The 23,156-nt window shown below is 39.4% G+C and overlaps 1 protein-coding gene across 1 annotated transcript in view; it reads right to left on the bottom strand.

Moving 5' to 3' along the window:
- Positions 1-23,156, bottom strand: part of LOC110829932 (putative rRNA-processing protein EBP2 homolog) — a 146,406-nt gene that overhangs the window by 83,309 nt on the left and 39,941 nt on the right. The gene's annotated exons all lie outside the window — the stretch shown is intronic.

Below are 23,156 nucleotides of genomic sequence, written 5' to 3'. Positions count from 1 at the left end.
GTAGGGGAGCCCGGGGCAGAACGGGGAACTTAATCTTTGGAGGCATGTGGAAGGGACAATAATAAACATAACACATGGAGAAACCTTGTGTGGATTTTTTGTCTATTTGAGATTTATAATAATTTATTAGTTTAGTTCTAAGAGTTATTAATATCTTTACAAGAATATAACTTGCCCCATTTTGCCCCGTACCCAGGGCAAGACGGAGTTTGGTTAATAAAAACAAAAAGTTGTAAGAAGACACAGATAATCTAATAATTATGACGTAGGATATAAAATTGACTATGAACACCTGCACATGAGTTATGGGCCCATTTCATGCAAGACGAACACCGGATCCACCCTTCAATAGACTGCGAATAGACATCGCCACTTTACAGGCACTCGTCATTTTATCCTCTGCTCTGGGTACCCCATTCTGCCCTACCCCATCCTGCCCCGAGTATACTCTTTCAAATTAGGATTGTCCCAACAAAAATAACATAATGAAATAAATAAAAATATTGTGATTAAGAATTTCAAGAAAACACCTTGTAACATGCATCATTCAACGAAGTGGATACAAATAATGAATAGATCTTACCTTCGCTGGAAGTTGAGAAAAATTTATAAAATTTAGGAGCAAAATCCAGCATGGGTGATTATTTCAGAAACTGTAACCACAAAATGACGCTGAATCGCATGTCATGACCCTGTGCTGTATGCTAATGGTATTTCACCCGGTCCCGATAGATCGCAACGCATTGCAGACAAAATAAAGTCGATACTCTGTTCTGTCCCGTGGCAACGTTCTGCCCTGGTCACCCCTATATCTGTTTTCTACCAAACTTACCTGCAATCAGAACGGCTACATAAACACTCGGTTGATAGAATAAATACGAAAAAACAATTACAAAGCAAAAAAGATCAAATCTAAGATTATCACTGATATTATCCATTCCTCCATACATCAACGTAGTTGGAAAAACCAAAGACACTTTCTTCTAAATAGTTAGGTTTGATGGGTTTTCGTTCTTTGGCCGACGTAAAAGGACAAAATGCACACGACGTTTCGAAAACCGTATCCGTTTTCGTCTTCAAGTGTATTAGGAAGGGGCAGTGATTGAGATTTTCTATCAGACCAAACTGAGTAGGCGCTCCTGCCCCATACACCTAAAGACGAAAACGGACACTGTTTTAGAAACGTCGTGCACATTTTAACCTTGGACGAAGGACAAGGCCCAAAAACCTAACAAACCATATTGTATCACACCATAGTCAGAACCCTACAGAATCAAATTCTGGATTGTTGCGCACTGAAACTTTCTAGAGGTTTACTGACGTTTCAGAGGCAACAGATCGATAAATCGTGGCCCTGATATTGGAGGCAGCAACACTTGTGAAATGTCGGTAATCGTAAATGCAGATCATAAAACTTCATTCCTGAATATGAACTTCGTAACCTGAGATTCTGAACAACTTCCAATGAAGATAAACGTCATTAAACCCGTTATTATAAAAAACAGATTTTTTACATAAAACATACATAGAACACAAAAGAATCCAAGGATAGATAACATACGCAAACAACAGAAAGGCCTCTTTATACAGTTTCTGTTCTTCAAAAAAATTTGATGGTTCTAACATCAGTAATAAATACAACACTAACAAAAGCAACAGAGTACAGAATGTACAAAACCGATGTTTAATTGTGTATACCTTTCATTGTGAGAATAATTAAATGTACGCCTAGCCTATATTAGGTTTATCGCTATTTAACGGGGTTATTTTCGAACAAACCTAGAATTCCTCGTTTAAATTCATTCTCTAAATAACGTCATAAAACCTTCTTTTTGTCAAATTATATGAACAGAAAGTATGTTAATTATTTATCTTAAAGAAGTATAAAATCTTTTCTCATTTACCTGCCATGAGGTGCATATCTATAAAAATCAAGAAAAATTTATAATTCATCCGTCATCTCTTTTACAATATTTTAATTCCTACTCACATCTGACAGATTCTGCTCCTGACCACATAACATAACTGCATTTACTGCATGCACTCACACAGTTTTTCAAGGCTAGGCAATGCAAATATTTCTGGCGGTACATCCTCTAGCTGCTTCTGACTCACGTCTAAAACCTTCAAAATTTTCAAAGGAAGTGTTCTTCCTTTACTATAATCTCTTATGCGTTCTTTGCTGGTCGTGTCTGTTCGTCCGTCCATCCATCCGCCCTTCTGTCGAGTGGATTCAACTGGAGACCACTACATGGATTTGGGTTAAATTTCATGTGGAATTTGTAAATCGTAAAGTGAACATCATGTGACGATCTGGTCGGAAATTTGAAAGGAAGAGACCACCTGAGATGCATAAACGTAGAGGGTAAATTATATTGAAAGAAATTTTAAATTAATACCACTTTGCCTTATGACGGACAATCCCTGTTTCGTCTGATAATCTGAAATACTTGAAATCTGTGTAAACCCACCATACGATTCTAAATAATTTATTTACGGACACAGAAATGTTCCACGCATTTCCTTTCAACTCCTTTAATTGTTTTATTGCATATGTTTTGGGTACACATAATCAAATATCATACCAAATGGGCAATGAAATAAAACACAAGAGCGTGAATTGGTTTCATCTATCTCAGGGGAAGGTCCAGCGGCGGACCTTTGTAAATTACAATCAGACTCTGAAAAGGATTCAATTGGTTGCATGCATCTATGACCTCACACCGCATGGAAAAGTGGAAGACGACATTAAAAACGACCCATACTGACATCTAGATGATTGTCTTATGGGCTCTGTAGTCTAGCAGAAGTTTGCCACTGTTTCAGAGGTCCTTGTTGCCTCCATCATCAGGGCGAATGTTGGAGGCAGCAAGGGGCTCTGAAACGTCGGTTAACATCCCAGAAGACAGCCAACTTCAACCACTCGCCTGAAACAAAGTGACTAATTCATAAGCAGGCCTACTGAAACGATTAGCGGCATTCGTATCTCTGCACCACTAACAAAAACGTTCTTTAACACTCTGTGTGCATTTCGTGTCACTAGAGAATAAATTACAGGCCTGTTTACATGTACTGAGAGAAAAACATCTTACTTAAGCTTAATCTTTTAAGACGATTAGAACAAGATTATAGAATCAGACAAATGATGTGGCAGAAGAGTTTTGTCTGATAAGGCACTCAGAAGATAATAAGTCAGTTTCTAATGTGGTTTCTTTTCAAGAAAAAGATTAAAATGACGCTATCTTAAAATAGCGACATATTTAGAACAATGTACAGTCACCAACAGGCATCTATTCATGTTACAAAGCGCCGCCAACGCCGTGATAACCTCAAATTCCACATAATAAACTACATGCTCAGTAATGGGATTTTAAAGTTTTATTCGTGAAACAATTTTACCAGGGTCCACATCATATTTAAAGAATCAGCATAATGAAAACAACAAAGGAAATCATTTAAATATTTATATATCTATAGGCTACCAATTAAAGTAGATATTGCATGAAAGTGTAACATTCCAAGCAAATCACCTTCGTTGTCTTCCGCTGCATTCCATTTGGAGCCTTGACTGCCCACACGCCACTTTCAAGTTCATGTTATTATATTCTGTCACAAAAGTAACAGCTTCCAAACACCGGTTTTTCATTCATTATTACATTTTTGAGCATCCACTGAGTCATCGCTGATGGAAAGTAAATTATTGTAGCGAAAATCTATTTGTAGAGAACTATGTGGTAAATTTGGAAGTGAATTAATGGGAAAGCGATTCAAGCCGCAAGAACTTAAATCTATAAATGTAAATGTACTGACCCAAAACTCTTTTCCCTCCAGATTCAAAAAAGGATTCTTTGCCAGTAAGAGTTCTTCCAGATTGTCAATAACACGAAAGTTTCTGGGTGTACAGATGTGATATTGTTTTGTGAGAGATCCAAGACTTTCAACGTTCCTTGCCCGACAAACGTTCGAGGTTCAATTGTCACTATTACATTGCAATTCAAATACAATGCTTCCAGACCTGTGATCTCAAGATACAAAATGGTGTAGTTTCTAAGACTTCCTATTCTGTTACCAGACGCATCAATAGTCTTCGTGTGTCTGTCGTATCCTAAGCGTGGTAGCTCAGACAGCCCAGATCCAGTACAGTTAACCACCACTCTGTCTTTGTCTTCACATCTGTAAACATGACAGAAGTATAAGATTGCTCTCGTAACCCACTCACGGACGGCAGAAGTACCCTTATTATATACACCAAAGATTCCTCAGGGCCCAATTAATAGTTCGCAAAGTTCGTATAGACAAACAAGGTTTTCACCATTTCCTAGTCTATAACTATTAGTGGGAATAAAAGCAAAAACTTGGCACGTATGTACCCAAAAAAAAAAAACAACTAGATTAGAAATATACCATGTATTTCACATCCGAGCACAATTTTTACATGACGTTTCTTCAATTATTGTTAAGTTCTAAACTCTTGTGCTTGTCTTTATGCCCATTTGTTGAACACACAAATCTACTACTGACATCATATGTCCAGAAAAAAACAATTTCAACAGAGAAGTTCAGAACATCAAACATGATCTATCTCTGAATGGGTATCCCCGACATTTAATTGAATCTGTTATTAAGTCAGAAAAAAACATCCGGCCTTCTCCTGACAGAACGCCTCAGGGTACGGCGGTTATCCCATATGTCAAAGGTGTCTCTGAAAAATTTAGAAGAATTGGGAACCGATACAACATCAGGACAATTTTTAAAACCGGACACACTCTCCGTGGTGTATTGAGTTCCATGAGACCAAAAATAGCCGAGAGACAGAATAGGCAGTGTGTGTATGGAATACCATGTGATTGCGGTAGATGGTATATCGGCGAAACCAACAAACCTCTGGAGGTACGATTGAAAGAACACAAATATAATTTCAGACAGGGCCTGCTGGAGAAATCCAGATTGGCCCAACATGCGTACGAAGAAGATCATCATGTCTGTTGGGATGGGGCCAGAGTATTATTAACTGAACCCAATACCATCTACAGAAAATACAAGGAGGCGGCACACATGGCACTACTCGCCAATCCTATCAGCCAGCCTAGTTTGGATTTATCTCCTATTTGGATACCTGTCATCTCTCAAGAAATCCAAGGTGGGCATCGAGTTTCAAGTTAATATTCTTGTGTATTTATTCGCACTTTTTGTGAGTTTGTGTCTTTTGGCTTTATCGTGTTTAACGAATTTTATTTCTACTATTTATTCTTTTACGTCCCACGGATGGATGGTGTGGTTATGCCTTTTTATTCTGGGACTTTCACTTTTTAATTTGTCCGGAGATAGGGATTAGCTCTATCTAGTGGGCCCAACTGAGTAGGAACCTGAAGACGGAGATAGAGCCTCATCTCCGAAACGTCGTTTTACGTTTTTTACGTTTTATTACTAGACGATGGATAATATCCAAGTAAATTTTTATTCAATTGACTCTTCACCATCGTCAAGAAGTTTTAGATTTGATGTAAGTAAAATGCAGAAACAATTAGAAAACAAATACAAAAAATTGATAACGTATCACAAAAATTATGAACTCATCCTATTATCACCGTATAGATAAAACCATAGACACCAATTTAATCGTCTCCTGAATCGTTGGGGGTTTTGGACTTTAGCCGTCGTAAAGGTTAAATGTGCACGTTTCGAAAACCGAATCCGTTTTCGTCTTCAGGTCTATGACTAAAGACGGAATGGTCCAGATTTCAAAACGTCGTGCACATTTTAACCTTGGACGATGGACACAGTCCAAAAACCCACCAACCCCTAGCGTATCACACCATCGTCAGAAACTTACAGAATCCAAATTCTTCATTGTTGCGCAATGTAACCATCTGAAAGTTTACGGACGTTTCAGAGGCACCAGATCGATGACTCATGACCCTGATGGTGGAGCCATCAAGCACCTCTAAACCGTTATATAAAATTTTGGAATGAGCTCTACAAGTTTTCCTGATATACCACCAAGCATAGAATCAGCTTTCATGTATGCTATAGTTATTTAAGGATAATTCTATCTTTGAAATTAATTAATTTATCAACACATTAAACATAGGAGCCGGAATAGCTCAGTCAGTAATAGTGACTAGCTACAAGCTGGACGACTGAGGTTCGATCCCCGACGGGGGCAGAGGATTCTTCCTCTTTGCGTCCAGACAGGCCCTTGGGCCCACCCAACATCCTATCCAATGGGAACAGGTGTCCCTTCCCGGGGGTAACGCGTGGCCGGAGCGTGATGCTGACCACTAACCCCCATCAAGGGACGATGTCAAGAATCAGTAGGAGCTGTAACACCTCTCCCCTCCCAAGCGCCTACACTGCATATACAGTGACAGCTTTTACAGCTTTATCAACACTTTATCATGACCTTTTGGTTCACATGAAAAAATTTCAACACAGAGATACAGTCAATAAGTTTAACACACATGAGATAATGTTTGGTATTAAAAGTAAACTCTTAACCTAGTCAGTTCATCAATCACCCCATACATCTGAGGTGATATCAGTCTCTTAAGCCAAGTACCTTATCTTTTGGAAACCTCAAGAGTCTATGTCCTTTTTTAAGGAACACATTATATTGACGCACAGTACAGAGGTCAAGAATGATTAGGAGCCATACAGCCTCCCCCACCCGAAAGCTATTTTCATGGCGTGTATTGCGATAAATAACAGAGCATTATCAATTCACTGATCGACCATTGGTTCCAACTATTCTGCAATCTCACAAAACACCGTAAAATGAGTAACCAAAACAATTATGCTATCACTGTGCAACAGCCCGTTTACATATCACAAAGACACTATGATGAATAATAAGACATACATTGTATTTACGCTCATCGTAATACAAGAATTCACACAAGCACTTAAGTGCCCAATGCCGTGCACGTGTCAGAGTTCACCAGAAACACCTCAGGAGATCTCTGTCATCTGTAAAGAGGCAGCATTGACGGAAATTCCATATGACTTCAACGTCTACACAAGAGTGCTTGATGCTTCATTCAACAGCATCACAGCATTAAAGAACAACACGTTAGCTGAGAACTGTCTATTGGTGAAGGTACGTTCTCTCAATTTCACGCATAATTTAATTGCTTCAATTGAAGTACTTGCATTCAACGGTTTAACTCACCTAAATGAATTGGATTTATCAAACAACAAACTTACTACTCTACACCCATCGACGTTTAGTTACTCCAGAGAATTAACATGGCTCAGTCTCTCTAACAACAAAATGTTGAAGTTGCCAGGAACGGGCACATCATAGAAACGCCAAATTTAAGGACTTTAGAATTGAGTTCCTGTAATTTAGCCCAAATATCCAAAGATGCATTCTGGTGTGCGCCAAATCTTGAATACATTAGACTGGATAACAACAAATTTGAAACTCTGAACATCAGTGTATTTACAGAAATGTTACCCGATCGACAGCTGACTAAAGGATGTTATGCTTCTACTACAACTCTGAACAAACTGGCGTATGTTAATATATCAGCAAACCCCTTTAAATGTGACTGTCAGTTTTATAAAATGAGAAAATTACTCGAAAAACGAAACACAAAATTTGAATTACAATCTTCATGTGACAGTGCAAAATACGACATAAATAACGACTGTGGTGATAAAGAAATAAAGAAGCAAAATGAAATAACTTCAGTGAAATCAGAAGTAACCGTAAGTGTCGTCACAACAAATGGAACTACAGCAAAAAGTGAACCAAAAACACAAAATGTTTCCGAAATTTCGATGAACGTGGCAGAAGATATTACAGAAGCAACAGCTCTGGACTTAACTGCACATTCGTCTCTTTATGTAATTAGCGGTCTGTTGTGTGGATTCATTGTCCTGAGTGTTGTTCTTGTACTGTTTCTAAGACAACTCAGAAAAAACAATAGAGAAATTTTGCTTACTGCAAGTCGGTATCGAGATACAGATTGTGAAAGTGACGGTCTCGGTCATTATGAGTATGTTGGGAACGTTCCTTCAAACTGGACACCATTTGCAGTCCCACTGATAAGCAGCACTTCGAGGTCCAAGCTAACGACATAGACAGTTACGTCTTCCTGACAGAAGAGGGTTCGCTGAAACCCCAGTTTTTAACCTGCGGCAAAGTTACTTCTAATTTCAGCTTGTGATTCCATCTAATTTAGGAGGAACTAAGCTCAGTTGTTTTAGAGTTTAAGGAATGGTACAAGGGTGTCGGATGCCAAATTTGTAAGATGTTCCCTCGAATTATTTCTGGGAGTGGGCAGCTAAGAAAATTCCAGAGAAAACGATGTCGGTGGGATTTCTTTTTTTCCAGAGCCCAATTGTGTCAGCATAAGAGAAGCGCAACTACGAGCAACTTTTCTTTTTCGAAAATAAATTGCCAGGGAAAACCCGAAATGTTTTTTATAACAAAGCGTTACATTGCTAAAATCGGACCAGGGATGAACCCGGCCCGAACCCGAAAATTATCTGAGCTATGAGGCCCGGACCCGTGGAGACCTCTCCAAGAAAGTATTCAGGAAAAACCCAATACCCTCAGTCAGGGCGGACAGTGCCTCAAGGTTATAAAAGATACCTCCAGAATAAAAATCAAGTGTGTTTCTTTAGAAGTTGTTACGTGTTATTATTTACCGTATTATTTACAAATTACCACTCAGAGATGAGGTTGACAAGGCAGCAGTTTCGGGCAAATAAAATGAAGCCTCTTGAGACAATAGCTACATTATCGATTATGTTTCTTTTATGCGGAGAAATGACATTCAAATTCATTGCACACATCAGGCAGCAACAATGATGAATATAAAACGTAATCAGCTGCTGTCTTCTAGCCTAATTCTACTCCATCAGTGACAAATTCCTTAATTCTTATATCTAAAATAAACTAATCGAAGTTTTACGATAATTGTTTAATATTATACAGATTAATGCACCAAGAGACACAAACATCATTTAGAAGGTAAAGAGAAATCACACAGACTTAATTTAAAGTATCCTGGTGCGTAGTGATTAAACTAATTACTTAAATCCGTTTACACGACAATTCCTGCTTTGCTTTTTATCCATTCCTATTACTACATGTTTCGGTCTATAATAAGACCGTCTTAAGGTGGTTCTATAATTTTTCAAGGATAAATTCAATTGTGGGTCATAAACTGCACGCAGGTCGATAGGCTTAAATAAATTTTACTAAAAATGAATTATTAAATTATCATAAGCGATATTACAACATAATATTAAAAATAAAAACATTATAACTTTGTTATAATTATTACTATTTAAGTGTTAAGTCTAATGCTTACGTTGCTAAGCAATTATTTATTTGCAGTATAATCGTTAGAGGTTACGTAAACACAGAATAAAAAAATTGTTTTTATTAAAACCTTAATTACTGTACATATCTATAATAAACATAAACAATGATACTATGTAAACACATAATAAACAACTGTCTATATCAACCTCAATGAATGCATCTATAATAATTATAATAAAGAATCAATCATAAGAAATGAAAACAATTTTCTTTTATAATTCAAGTTAAATATTAAGTTCTTAATCAAAAAGGCGAAAATTCCATATATAAAATAACAAAATTGCAAACACTGCAAAAAAACTAGTTAGGAAATAAATTTTTGCAACTGGTCTATCCAACAACCATTGAATGAAATTTCACTTGACCCATATTTTTTTTCAGACAAAGCGTCTTCTATATGGTCCGAAGCTTTCACGCCGACTAAGAATAATAAATTCTTCTCGGGCTACCAGCCGTACCTGAGGACGAGGACGAGGATGGTTCTCGAAACGGTGGTGTTTTCTTCATTAAGCCACCTTACACAGCTGGTAGCCCGAGAAGAATTTGTTATAAAACTTGTTTTAATTTACCACCACAAGTGATTAAGTCAAGAAGAATGACATGGGAGAGGCATTTGGCGCGCATAGATGGGAAAAGAGGTGTGTACCAGGTATTGGTCGGGAAGCCTACAGAGAAGAGACCGCTGGGAAGACCTGGACGTAGATGCGAAGACATTATCAAGAGGGACCTATGGGAGGTAAGAGTTGAAGGCACCTGGATTTTGTTTGCCCAGTACAGGGTCCGGTGGAAAGCTTTGGTTAATTCGATGATGAACTTTCAGGTTCTGTAAGACACCTAGTTAGTTAGTTAATGTCTTCAGCAGGACGCTCCACACAACCAGTTCACACTCTTAAGACTGTCCAATTTACCTGATGTACATTTTGATGACATTCTTCTAACTAGCGAAAGCTCTACGGACGGATGGACGGGCAACACCTCAAAAGACGCTTTGCATGGTTCCTTCGCTCTGATAAGGCCGAATTAAATCGATCACTTTCAGTTGCATAGCACGTCTTAATTTTGCACAGAAGCAACATATCGATGGCCCAGATATTTCTTCATAATCCTAATAAATGTATTTCATTACGAAACTTATTTACTTTCAGTAGAAAGTTCGAAAGTAAAATCCTGTTCCATGAAATGTTTTTGGACGCCTTCAGTTAGAGAATATACGCCACACAAATAAACAACTTTCTATTCATTTATACTAGTGGCAATATTACAAATATTAATAATATTTGGTGCTTTGTGTGACATATGTACGCAGAACTACAAAGTAAGAAATGTGTTAAGTTCAGTTAGAGAAGGTAAGTGAACTAAAGCAGATCATAACACCTCATTCCAGAATATGGACTTCGAAAAATGCGATTGTGAACGGTAGATAATTTCGTTCATCACCAAATTCATTCATCTAAAAGTATTAAAAACACAAATAGCGTTTGAAAGAAAGTGAGTAACGTAAAAATACGTGAAATCCGCAAACAGGATTTTATTCTTTTGTCAATATGAGTAGGGGAGCCCAGGGCAGAACGGGGAACTTAATCTTTGGAGGCATGTGGAAGGGACAATAATAAACATAACACATGGAGAAACCTTGTGTGGATTTTTTGTCTATTTGAGATTTATAATAATTTATTAGTTTAGTTCTAAGAGTTATTAATATCTTTACAAGAATGTAACTTGCCCCATTTTGCCCCGTACCCAGGGCAAGACGGAGTTTGGTTAATAAAAACAAAAAGTTGTAAGAAGACACAGATAATCTAATAATTATGACGTAGGATATAAAATTGACTATGAACACCTGCACATGAGTTATGGGCCCATTTCAAGCAAGACGAACACCGGATCCACCCTTCAATAGACTGCGAATAGACATCGCCACATTACAGGCACTCGTCATTTGATCCTCTGATCTGGGTACCCCATTCTGCCCTACCCCATCCTGCCCCGAGTATACTCTTTCAAATTAGGATTGTCCCAACAAAAATAACATAATGAAATAAATAAAAATATTGTGATTAAGAATTTCAAGAAAACACCTTGTAACATGCATCATTTAACGAAGTGGATACAAATAATGAATAGATCTTACCTTCGCTGGAAGTTGAGAAAAATTTATAAAATTTAGGAGCAAAATCCAGCATGGGTGATTATTTCAGAAACTGTAACCACAAAATGACGCTGAATCGCATGTCATGACCCTGTGCTGTATGCTAATGGTATTTCACCCGGTCCCGATAGATCGCAACGCATTGCAGACAAAATAAAGTCGATACTCTGTTCTGTCCCGTGGCAACGTTCTGCCCTGGTCACCCCTATATCTGTTTTCTACCAAACTTACCTGCAATCAGAACGGCTACATAAACACTCGGTTGATAGAATAAATACGAAAAAACAATTACAAAGCAAAAAAGATCAAATCTAAGATTATCACTGATATTATCCATTCCTCCATACATCAACGTAGTTGGAAAAACCAAAGACACTTTCTTCTAAATAGTTAGGTTTGATGGGTTTTCGTTCTTTGGCCGACGTAAAAGGACAAAATGCACACGACGTTTCGAAAACCGTATCCGTTTTCGTCTTCAAGTGTATTAGGAAGGGGCAGTGATTGAGATTTTCTATCAGACCAAACTGAGTAGGCGCTCCTGCCCCATACACCTAAAGACGAAAACGGACACTGTTTTAGAAACGTCGTGCACATGTTAACCTTGGACGAAGGACAAGGCCCAAAAACCCAACAAACCATATTGTATCACACCATAGTCAGAACCCTACAGAATCAAATTCTGGATTGTTGAGCACTGAAACTTTCTAGAGGTTTACTGACGTTTCAGAGGTAACAGATCGATGAATCATGGCCCTGATGGTGGAGGCAGCAACACCTGTGAAACGTCGGTAATCGTAAAAGCAGATCATAAAACTTCATTCCTGAATATGAACTTCGTAACCTGAGATTCTGAACAACTTCCAATGAAGATAAACGTCATTAAACTCGTTATTATAAAAACAATTTTTTTTTACATAAAACATACGTAGAACACAAAATAATCCAATGATACATAACATAGGCAAACAACAGAAAGGCCTCTTTATACAGTTTCTGTTCTTCAAACAAATTTGATGGTTCTAACAACATCAGTAATAAATACAAAACTGACAAAAGCAACAGAGTATAGAATGTACAAATCTGATGTTTAATTGTGTATATCTTTCATTGTGAGAATAATTAAATATACGCCTAGCCTATATTAGGTTTATCGCTATTTAACGAGGTTATTTTCGAACAAACCTAGAACGTCATAAAAGCTTATTTTTGTTAATTATTCGTTTATCTTAAGGAAGTTTAAAATCTTTTCTCATTTACCTGCGCCGAGGTGCATATCTATAAACACCAAGATAAATTTATAATTAATCCGTCATCTCCTTTATATTATTTTAATTCCTACTCACATCTCACAGATTCTGCTCCTGACCACATAACATAACTGCATTTACTGCATGCACTCACACAGTTTTTCATGGCTAGGCAACGCAAATATTTCTGGCGGTACATCCTCTAGCTGCTTCTGAGTCACGTCTAAAACCTTCAAATTCTTCAAAGGAAGGGCTCTTCCTTTACTATCATTTCTTATGCGTTCTTTGCTGGTCGCGTCTGTCCGTCCATCCATCCATCCATCCATCCTTCTGTCGAGTAGATTCAACTGGAGACCACTACATGGATTTGGGTGCAATTTCATGTGGAATTTGAAAATCGTAAAGTGAACATCATGTGACGATCTGGTCAGAAATTTGAAAGGAAGAGACCACCTGAGATGCACAAACGTAGACGGTAAAGTAATAATAAAATAGATTTTAAATTAATAGCAGTGTAACCGTCCCTTTCCTTCCACCACACGTCACACTGCTTGTTTAGTGTACTCGTAGTCGTAGCCTGGTTTGCTCATATGGTTACAGCTTCTTGACGTGGGATGTATAAAGATACAGAAAGGGATTGTTGATGTGGTGTGAGGTTGTCGGTGAGCACGAGTTTCCGACTCCCTGGGAATATACGGGAATTAGAAGGTGGAGCAGGTTTCTGCACAAATGGATAACAAAGTCTTTCTGTGTTGCACTGATCGACGACACTTTATTTTTCCTTAATACGCGCAGGAACATATATATCTTTTAAGCACTATTCACGGAGGCAGCTGGATGGCTTGGCTGTTCCTTTGTTCTGTCGTACGTTTGTTAAGAAAAACACCCCCGCTCAACCGAAGGACCAAAACTTTTTGAGAGCGCCCCGCAACCACGGTCGCGCTTAAATACCCCTGCATTACGTAATTTGTCATTGAATTTGGCTTAACAGCTGCGACCTGATTCGTTCCTCCACAACGGCGGGAACGCGCCTTAAGCTGAGCTCAAAGTCAATTGGCCCATCGCAATGATGCGATGGTCGTAATGCAGTCATCACCCCGCATCTGGAAGGGATGCACACCATGTGTGGGGTGGCTTAAGTATTTCCTTTGTTCGTTTATGTTTGCCCATTTTTTGTTTCTACTTCAGGCTCCCTTGGGACAGAAGGAAGGCCGAGGAGGGTGACCCGCAAGTGGCCAGCTGGGCCACATTCCTTCAACTCAATGTTTTTAACAAAGCCAAAATTAATCATTCAGTCTAATTTAGGTGAAGTAAGGCGTTCCAGAAATCATGTAATTACACCTTCTTCGTTTTTCTTATAAGCCAGATCAACATGCCGAAGCCTGGTTTACCTTTCATCTCAAGGATCAGTCCGTTCGGGAATTGAACCACAGACCTGGACTGGCACAACACTCCCCCTTGAGATGAGATGCGCTTTTGACCTACAAACAGCCAGCCTCATCTCAACTGCCCGTGACAGGTCGTTACAATATTTCACTTAACACCAAACCATTCCAACCCTCCTTCTACTGAAACTCAAACCCAAGCAGCTCAGCCAGCTGTTTACTGCTATTGCCACGTGGTATGCGGCTGTTAGGTTAACAGAGTAGGCTGTTACATTTATGCAGCTCAGATCTGGTGTAGCAAAAAGAAACACACACACAAAACATTTGAACATGAAAATAGCTGAACACTATCATTAATACTAAGAGAAATACAATGAACACCATCTCTTTACACCTTTGAATCTACACAACATCCATCTAGGTTTGTAAGTACTACTCTATTAAGGTTGGCGTCATCCGCCTACAAGATATACTCAAACTTAACTACTCACTTAATTGATTAACTTTAATTAGAATTATACTAACACATAAGGATATATGTGAATACATTAGAATCACTGGCACAGTGGCAGTAAAATCCATGACCGCAACAAGGCGTTCAACACAAGAAAACTGATCTGTCCCAAACAAACAAAAAAACTTTTCTAGTTCTATAGCAGGCATGCTAACATTCGAGCCTATGCAAAACATGGCATCGGTTTGTGGTCTCTCCATCAACCCTTGCCTTCCGCTATCTAGTCCTTTATAGCGTCTCCTTCGTCCTTCAAATACGGTTTCAGCGCTAGCTTGTTGAACACACCGCGCCTTCTTCCATCTGTCCAATCTGGGCTCGAACCTCGTTCCTCACGGAGAAGGGTATTGGTCTGCTGTAACCAACAAGCGGGCCCGGAGAGTTCACATCAAATTTATAAGATTTTTTTTTTTTTCGGTCTCGTCGTAAAGGAATTCTTGTATTTTAGGAGCAAGTCAAATCGTTTTTCCCTTTGTATTGCATTTAAATTCGCAGCCTCATCCACTTTAGTGCGCAGGTCTCGGATAGGGATGGCCCTAGCGTCCATCGGTTCAGTTTCCTGACGGTATCTCAGTACCTGATCTTTCGAGTCGCCTTCACAGCTACTTCGTCGAACAATGCGTTTTACATCTTCAAGGCATCCGTCCACTTGACTCATATTAACGCGACGTAAATTAAATAAACCAGAGATGTCTGGTCCCTCGTAACTTATATCTGACTCGCAGTCATCTACACCGACGAATAAAGCGGTACTTGTCTCCCCGCTGTGACTTTTAACGCACTTGCCTGTACTATTATCGTTATCATAAGTGGCTGCTACTCGACTCTCCGACCGTCCACGTTCTATTCCATTAATGAACCGATGATCATAAGCTGCCAGGTCCGAGCTCGCAATCGGCCTGTTCCCGTCTCCTCCCCCTGCCGCATCCTCGTAGATGAAACTATGTCTGGATCTTTTTCCATCCTGCTTTGTCGTGAAACATTTTTCTTTGAAATCAACAACAACTTGAAAATCATTCAAAAAATTGGCTCCCAATATAGCGTGCGCTAACAACTGAGGGGCAACCATAAAAACTTGCTCGTACATTTGATCATCTATTTTGATCGGGATCAACGCTTGTTTTCTTATCCTCTTGGTCCGCGAACCCCATGCCGAGATCAGCACTCCGTTTACTACAGGGATATGTAATAGTTTTAACCCACTTTCTATCAAAGCATCAAACAATGCCTCCGAAATAATCGAAATTTCAGCACCGCTGTCTAAGATGGCTATCACTTCCTTGTTCCCGATTTTCAATTTAGCTTGAGGGCAACCATGTAGATTATCCTCGTTTATATAAAAAATCGTCATCTCACTTTCTTGGTTTGGATTCTCAGAAACATAATTAAGAATATCGTGAATTTCCTCAGGCTCTACCGTATCTTTAGTTGCATTTCTCGATCTCATGACTGGACCTTGGGCTAGGCCGTCGTCGGGGGACAATGGGCGGTCCTCTACATCGTCCTGGGTTCGTTTCCCGGAGTTTGTTCTGATGAGCGTCCTCGGCTCGTTGCAGGCGTGTCGTTCCTGTTAGGGTCGTAGGGGTCTGCTCTTGGATTCAAACCTTCGTGGTAGCCGCCGTTGTTTCTAGTGTGCATCCCAGTGCCTGTAATTTCCCGAGAGGTGAACTGGCCCCTTTGTCCTCCGTCATGTGACGAGTATGGTCTGTTCCGGTTATAACCCTGATTCTCACGGAAATTTGTGCTCCTCACTTGGTGGGGATGATTTCTGCTCCTATCAAATCGGCCCTGTCCCCTTTCATTTGAACCTCCTTGCATGTTCCTTGCGTTGTGCGACGCATCAGAACTCTGTTTTCCCCGCTCGTCAAAATTTTCCATAGTTTCCATTTTTCGTAGAAAAGTCAACGCGTCCTGAACGGTTCGAACGCCAGCAGACAAAAGCGCTCGTTGCACATACGGCGGGAAATGGCCGGAAATTGCATCTACGAGGTGTAGCTCTGCCAATCTTGGTGATAGGTTGGCTGCTAACACAGAATATCGCAAGAAATGCGCCGACATGGTTTCATTTTTATTTCTGTCGTACCTGTCCTGATATAGTGATATACGCACTTGAGACTGTACTTGCGGATTCCATAATAGCTCCGTAATGGATTGCTTAAAGTGGTTATAGTCAGCCAAGTCCTTGTATACTGCCGTAAACCATTGTTTTGCATAGTTATCCGTAACAGCCTTGACAGCTATAGGCAATTTCAAACGTTCTGGGACCCCCTTCAACGAATTGTAGTCATCAAGTTCCGCGAGAAACTGCAAAATATTTTGCTGATTACTGTCATGAAATTTTGGTAGAACTAGATCGTTTAAGACACTACTGGTTAGTCCAGCCAACTCATGGGTGCGCGTCAGGTCACCCCCACTACTACATGTAAATGGCACAGTAGGTCCCTCATTTGGGCACCGCTGAACCTCGCACACTCTCTCACGCCCTCTCGCTTCGTGTCCAGAGCCAAGCGTTTGTAACGGGGTTGGCACACCTCGTTCCGTGCACCCCTCCGAGCTATTAAGAGATGGGTGCCCGTTGCCAGATCGGCTATGACACACTGCAGTTACTTGTTCCTGAATTTTGTCTATCCTGCTAGAAATTTCTCCTAATTTCAAAACGCTGTCCCTGCTAGCAGCCTTCACTTGCTCTTGAACCAGGTTCATATTTTCCTCCGTCACTCCCCCCTTTAGGCTCGAAACTTCCTTATAAATATTTCTCATATTTGTCTCCACTTCATCCCTGAGTTCCTTTCCTAGCCTTTCGTGATCAGCCTTGGCTTCAGACACTTGCGTTCTCAATTTTGCATTCATACTTTCATTCACTTGGCCTATTTTTTTATTCACACTTCTAATTTGTTGCTGAGTATCCTCCTCCAGACAGATAACAGCTTGCTTCAATTCATTATTTTCATATGTTATTCTCTTATTAATACTTTCATTTATTTTATTAACCTCGGCCCTGAATTTTTCAGATAACACTTCTGAATTTCTGAAAATACTATCCTGCAGTGTCTCTAAAGTTTCCTTCCTAATCCTTTCATTTTCCTCTTTGTCTCTTTTTCTATTTTCCTGCAAAATCTGTAAAGTTTCCTCCCTGAACCCTTCATTTTCCTTTCTGTTCTCCTGCAAAGCCTGCAATATCATGTTTAATAGATCTGTTTGTTCAACTCTATCTGCTGCTCCCCCCGTTTTGTTACTCAATTCAACTGTACCTACAGTTCTTAAATTTTCTCCCCCTGTTGTGTTACGCTCAAATATTTCCTCGGCCTCGACTACTGGATGGTCCACTACTTCTTCGTCTTCAGTAGCCTGTCCGCACGGCCAATCTCCTAGCAAGTTCTCCTCGGTTTCGTCGCACAATGCCTTCTTACTTCGAAGACCCCTGAAAGCCATATTGCCTTTCACCCACCTGAATGTCTGTAGGCTTGCCTGAATAGGGATGTCGTCGAAGGTTGTAGCTCTCGGTTCGACGTCGGTCGTTGTCCCTCGGCCTTGCTGCGAACGGCGTGGAGACTTGTTTACCGCTCGTCCTCCTGACCGCCGCTTCTTCGTCGTGGCTGCTCCTTCGTCGTCGAGCCACTTCTCCGTCGTCGTGCCTTTCTTCCTTGGAAGCCCCACTTCTAAGTCGTCGTGCCCCACGTTGGGCGCCAAATTCGCTGTAACCGTCCCTTTCCTTCCACCACACGTCACACTGCTTGTTTAGTGTACTCGTAGTCGTAGCCTGGTTTGCTCATATGGTTACAGCTTCTTGACGTGGGATGTATAAAGATACAGAAAGGGATTGTTGATGTGGTGTGAGGTTGTCGGTGAGCACGAGTTTCCGACTCCCTGGGAATATACGGGAATTAGAAGGTGGAGCAGGTTTCTGCACAAATGGATAACAAAGTCTTTCTGTGTTGCACTGATCGACGACACTTTATTTTTCCTTAATACGCGCAGGAACATATATATCTTTTAAGCACTATTCACGGAGGCAGCTGGATGGCTTGGCTGTTCCTTTGTTCTGTCGTACGTTTGTTAAGAAAAACACCCCCGCTCAACCGAAGGACCAAAACTTTTTGAGAGCGCCCCGCAACCACGGTCGCGCTTAAATACCCCTGCATTACGTAATTTGTCATTGAATTTGGCTTAACAGCTGCGACCTGATTCGTTCCTCCACAACGGCGGGAACGCGCCTTAAGCTGAGCTCAAAGTCAATTGGCCCATCGCAATGATGCGATGGTCGTAATGCAGTCATCACCCCGCATCTGGAAGGGATGCACACCATGTGTGGGGTGGCTTAAGTATTTCCTTTGTTCGTTTATGTTTGCCCATTTTTTGTTTCTACTTCAGGCTCCCTTGGGACAGAAGGAAGGCCGAGGAGGGTGACCCGCAAGTGGCCAGCTGGGCCACATTCCTTCAACTCAATGTTTTTAACAAAGCCAAAATTAATCATTCAGTCTAATTTAGGTGAAGTAAGGCGTTCCAGAAATCATGTAATTACACCTTCTTCGTTTTTCTTATAAGCCAGATCAACATGCCGAAGCCTGGTTTACCTTTCATCTCAAGGATCAGTCCGTTCGGGAATTGAACCACAGACCTGGACTGGCACAGCAGTTTGCCTTATGCCGGACAATCCCTGTTTCGTCTAATAATCTGAAATACTTGAAATCTGTGTAAACCCACCATACGATTCTAAATAATTTATTACGGACACAGAAATGTTACACGCATTTCCTTTCAACTCCTTTAATTGTTTTATTACATGTGTTTTGGGTACACATAATCAAATATTATACCAAATTGGTAATGAAATGAAACACAAGAGCGTGAATTGGTTTCATCTATCTCAGGGGAAGGTCCAGCGGCGGACCTTTGTAAATGACATTCAGACTCTGAAAAGGAACCAATTTGTTGCATGCATCTATGACCTCACACCTCATGGAAAAGTGGAAGACAACATTAAAAACGACCCATACTGACATCTAGATAATTGTCTTGTGGGCTCTGTGGTCTAGCAGAAGTTTGCCACTGTTTCAGAGGTCCTTGTTGCCTCCATCATCAGGGCGAATGTTGGAGGCAGCAAAGGGCTCTGAAACGTCGGTTAACATCCCAGAAGACAGCCAACTTCAACCACTCGCCTGAAACAAAGTGACTAATTCATAAGCAGGCCTACTGAAACGATTAGCGACATTCGTATCTCTGCACCACTAACAAAAACGTTCTTTAACACTCTGTGTGCATTTCGTGTCACTAGAGAATAAATTGCAGGCCTGTTTACATGTACTGAGACAAAAACATCTTACTTAAGCTTAATCTTTTAAGACGATTAGAACAAGATTATAGAATCAGACAAATGATGTGGCAGAAGAGTTTTGTCTGATAAAGCACTCAGAAGATAATAAGTCAGTTTCTAATGTGGTTTCTTTTCAAGAAAAAGATTAAAATGACGCTATCTTACAATAGAGACATGTTTCGAATAATGTAGTCATTATCAGGCATCTATTCATGTTACAAAGCGCCGCCAACGCCGTGATAACCTCAAATTCCACATAATTAATTATATATTCAGTAGAGGGATTTTCAAGTTTTATTCGTGGCCCAATTTTACAAGAACCAGCTCGTATTTAAAGAATCAGCATAATAAAAAAACAAAGGAAATTATTAAAATATTTATGTTTCTATAGGCTACCAATTAAAGTAAATATTGCATGAAAGTGTAACATTCCAAGCAAATCACCTTCGTTGTCATTCACTACATTCCATCTGGCGCCTTTGACTGCCCACACGCCGCTTTCAAATTTACGTCACAAACGTAACAGCTTCCAAACACTGGTTTTTCGTTCATTATTACATTTAAGGGCTTACGGTGAGTCATCGCTGATGGAAAGTAAACTATTGTAGCGAAAATCTATTCGTAGAGAACTATCTGTTGAATTTGGAAGTGAATCAATGGGAAAGCGATTTAAACCGCAAGAACTTAAATCTATAAATGTAAGTTTATCGATTAGAAACTCATTTCCCTCCAGCTTCAAAAAAGGGTTCTTTGCCAGTGAGAGTTCTTCCAGATTATCGGTAAACACGAAAGTATCTGGGTGTATAAATGTGATATTGTTTTCTGAGAGATCCAACACTTTCATCATTCCTTGCCCGACAAACGTTCTAGGTTCAATTGTCACTATTACATTGCAATTCAAATACAATGCTTCCAGAGCAATTATATTAAGACGAGAAAAAGTGTGGTTTCTAAGATTTTCTATTTTGTTACCAGACGCATCAATAGTCTTCGTGTGTCTGTCGTATCCTGAGCGTGGTAGCTCAGACAGCCCGGATCCACTACAGTTCACCACTCTGTCTTTGGCTTCACATCTGTAAACACGAAAGCATTTTAAGATTGCTCTCGTAACCCACTAACGGACGGCAGAAGTATCCGTATTATATACATAAAGGTACCTCAGGGCCCAATTAAGAATTCTCAAAATTTGTTTGCAAAGTTCGTATAGACAAACAAGGTTTTCACCATTTCCTAGTCTACAAAGCAAAAACTTGGCACGTATGTACGTACCCAAAACAAACAACTAGATTAAAAATATACGATGTATTTCACATCCGAGCACAATTTCCACATGACGTTTCTTCAATTATTGTTAAGTTCTAAACTCTTGTGCTTGTCTTTATGTCCACTTGTTGAACACACAAATCTACCACTGACAGAGACGATCAAAAGTAGATATGACAACCTTCCACGTTGTGCCGGTATTTTCAAGAAATCTTGAAAAAAACTTCCTTCCTACACTATTTATTTTGTTCTACAACAAATGCGGTTCAGTCCTCATCAGACCATCATCAGTGCTATCTTACAGACTTGCTTCCGGCCATTTGAGTATTTAAAATAATTATATTACAGTTTCTAAAACTACATTATCAACGTCATATTATAAAACAAAAATAACCAACAATCTATAACAAATACATAAAATATTAAAATGTAAAGTTATTGTAATTACTGTGCAATTTGGCATTATTGTGTATGATATACAATCATGTTACACATTCTTTATTTATTACTTAAATAACTATATGATTCTACGTACTGATTTTTTTACACTGTCGTTAACAAGATGTTATTTTAAGTAGTGGAACGGCCTGAACAAAGCTTATAAGCTGACGCTGATGATGGTTCCACGAGGACTTTAACGAGTCTTTTTTAGAAGAAAAAAAACCGCGTAGAAATGAGTTTTGTATGATTTCGAACAAACTTCAGGGAAGATATAAATATTTCTTCACTGCGTTCCTCCAAATACAAAATAGAACAATTCGTGTGAACGTTATACACCTAAATAATTTTTACAGCAATAATTTTATGTGTATGCTTTGGCAGTTAATAAATGTTTCTAAGGGCGCAGCAACTCAAACGTTAACTGCAATGGCAGTAACACGGAGTTGATTTCTATTCTATTTACACACGTTAGATAATTTTTTATCATCAAATTCATTGATCTAAAGCTTTTAGAAACATAAATAGCGTTTGAAAGAAAGTGAGGCCTCATAAAATACGTGAAATGTGCAACAGGATTTTATTCTTTTGTCAGTGTGAGTACACGTATCATCAATCAGACTTACCTGCAATCAGAAGGGCAACATAAACACTCGGTACAGAATATCGCCAGTAAGAGTAACTTAAACGTATGTGTCAGGTACATCACTTGGATTCTCTAAACAAATCAAAATTCGATTTCACTTAGTCTACACAGCTTTCAACAACCACACTTCGTTTCTAGATGCAGAGTAAACATAATTAATACAATGCAATTAAAAATATGAATAAATATCTAAAAAACAGTTAAAAAGGGAAAAGATTAAATCAATAAATTATCATGGTTGTTATCAATTCGTCAAAATAACAGCGTAGTTGGATTAACCAGAGACACTTGACTTTCGGATTGTTGACACGACGTTTAGAAAAACCCAACAACTCCTACTATATCACACCATCGTCAGAACACTATAGAATCCAATTCTGAATTGTTGCCTACTGTAACCTTCTAAATGTTCACCGACGTTTCAGATGCAACAGATCGATGACTCATGATGCTGGAGGCAGCATGCACCTTTGAAACGCCAATAACCCTGAAAACCGATTTTATACATGTGGTAAACCACGAAATCCTCAATACCTTTAACCCTTTCTACACTCCTTTAATTCCGTACAAAATGCATCATTACAAATAATTAAGGTTTACCTAGAATAAATATTGATCTTTTTAGTGCTTTATAAGCATCGCACTTCTTCGAAATTACGATCAGTTACACCCAATTTTGGAATGAGCTTTACAAATTTTCCTGGTATGGCACCAAGCACAGCATCAATGCCATATTTCTTTAAGGATATTTCTCTCTGTGAAATTAATAAACTTATCAACACACTAAACATGGGAGCCGGGATAATTCAGTTGGAATAATGACTAGCTATGGTTTTCATCCCCGACGGGGGCTGAGGATTTTTCCT

Source organism: Zootermopsis nevadensis, unplaced genomic scaffold, assembly GCF_977971745.1.
Source record: "Zootermopsis nevadensis isolate Lab colony 2312 unplaced genomic scaffold, Znev_1.0 Znev_ptg000001l, whole genome shotgun sequence".
Lineage (NCBI taxonomy): Eukaryota > Metazoa > Arthropoda > Insecta > Blattodea > Termopsidae > Zootermopsis > Zootermopsis nevadensis.
Note: the sequence above shows the minus strand (reverse complement) of the source record. Positions and strands in the feature narration are given on the sequence as shown.